Genomic DNA, 2,249 nt, shown 5'->3' with positions numbered 1-2,249 from the left:
TTGACAAATGCAAAATGATTTGCTTTCTGCATAACATCCTGCATGTTGTGTTGAGGAGCTATATGAAGTGTCGTTGGAGGGTTAGACTTTAGACTAACTTTATTGTCATTTAACACACAACCAGTGTACGCTGCACAGAAGTTCAGAGCCCAGACAGTAAACGTTTTTGTCCCACATCTGTTTTATTTTGGTCCACATTCAGCTTTGACTGACGGCGCCACGTTATGCCAGTTTTGTTGCTTAGACTTTGCCATTGACTTCAAAATCCACTGAATCAGTTGAACGTGGTGGAAAAACTATTTCCAGAAGAGGAGCAGCAGCAGATTGTTTCTGCACTTCTTCCAGGAACAGTTTTCTTTGCTCCTTCCTTTCTCTCCAGTTTTCTCTCTCCATCACAGCAGAACGAACGCTGCTCTGATATTCACCACTGTGCTGGAGTATAGATGTTTATTCTATTAATTATGTAGGACACAGACAGACAGACCCGCCAAGACACCAGACAGACAGACATAAGGACAAGGACCTGTTTTGTTTTCCCCCCCTTTTTTTGTTGTTTTTTTATGCTTCTTTACGTCTCGTACTTTGACCGTATGATGAGTTCTGCTTTGAACTGTCTCATACATAAATATATAAATAAACTTTCCTTGCCTTACACAATAAATTTACATGAAAACAATCAGAAAACATGTTTATTCAACGAGTTGAAAACTCTTTTATTGAACAGCTGCTTGACTGAGGAGGTGTGGCTGCTGACGTCACAGATCAATAACTTCACATGAAGCTGAGTTTCTGTTCAGATCATGGTGATTATTGATCCGACTCTCTCTCTCGCTCTCTCTCTCTCCCCCTCCCTCCCCCCCTCTCTCCGCCCCGCCTCTCCTCCCAGCGCATGCGCAGACCGCCCAGCGCCTCCGTGTGACGGATCAGTGAGGCGGATCATCGCAGTCGGTAAGTTCGGCTCTTGACTCTGGTTCTGGTCCCGGGTCGTCCTGGCTCCATGTGGCGGGTTTCGCGGCTCCTCCCCGGAGCCTTCTCTGTGGCTGCGGCCGCCCCGGGAGGCCCTGCGGCCGGCGGGGGGCCGCGGATCAGCGCCTGATCCTCAGTCTGTTTCCTGGTTGAAGCCGTCAGCTCAGACCTCAAACACGCGCTTCCGGTTCACCTTCACAATAAGAGCCCGGCTACCTGGTCACCATGGCAACCGAGGTCAGGCGTTGGCAGGGGAGTTTCAGTCTGACTCACCTGGACCAGGGTTGGTGTTTCTGATCTTCTGACCACCTGCCGCCCAGGTAGTTTACCTTTACCTGACATCATCACACAGCGACAGCCCAGCAGAGATTAAAGCAGTAGAAGAAGAACAACACGCCAGCTCGTGATCTCTGGGTCCGCTCCATTTAGTGTCCGGGTGACCAGGCGGGTAGGCGGAGCTTCCCCTCAGCCGGGAATGATGGGTGATGATGATGGGTTTTCCTTGTGGTTTGTCACTTTGGGTACAGATCCTCAGAGGTGATGAACGCAGCTCAAAGCAGCGGATCTGGAACCAGAAACTCAGACTTAGTTAAGGCCCAGCTGATCAATAACCAGACAGATCAATGACAGGAGATCAATCAGCTGTTTGGAGTTCCTGTAAAATTTTCCTCACTTTAAATCAAAGGTTTACATCAACTCATTGATCTGGTCACAAATCAATAATCGAAGCTCATTGTCATTCTTTTAAGCTGAAATTTGTTTCTGAGATTGATAAAGTTTAAGGTGATAATTAGTGACCAGATCAATAAGTTTGAAGTTGGTCCTCCTGATCGACTTATATGAAGTTGTCTGCAGAAGCCGACTATTATTCTGAAGGTGGAAGTTTGCTGACTTCCTGAGTGTTTTAATGGTGGACTTCCTGATGAAGAACAGATCAGACAGTTTGATAGCACGGCTAATCAATCAGAACGTTGATAGCGAATGTTTTTGTTATTAGATGTCTCGTTGTTGTGATCATCTCCCTGTTCCTTATTTTACTGTTGAATTTGGTCAAAGTTGAAGTTGTTTTGTCTGAACAACCATTATATCATTGTTGGACGTTGAAGTGGACGTCCTGGATGGTCCAGCTGATAATCGATCGATCGGCAGCTGCTTTATTGATCAATGTGATTCTTTAGAATGGTTTTATTCTACAGATCATCATACAGCGGATCAACAGGCTGAACGACTGATTCTGAACCCGACTCCAGGATGAAACGGATCATTGTCCGCCTCACCGACAG

This window comes from Telmatherina bonti, assembly GCF_933228915.1.
Source record: "Telmatherina bonti genome assembly, chromosome: 20".
In the NCBI taxonomy this organism is placed as follows: Eukaryota; Metazoa; Chordata; class Actinopteri; order Atheriniformes; family Telmatherinidae; genus Telmatherina; species Telmatherina bonti.
The sequence above is the reverse complement of the archived record's forward strand: the minus strand, read 5'-3'. Positions refer to the sequence as shown.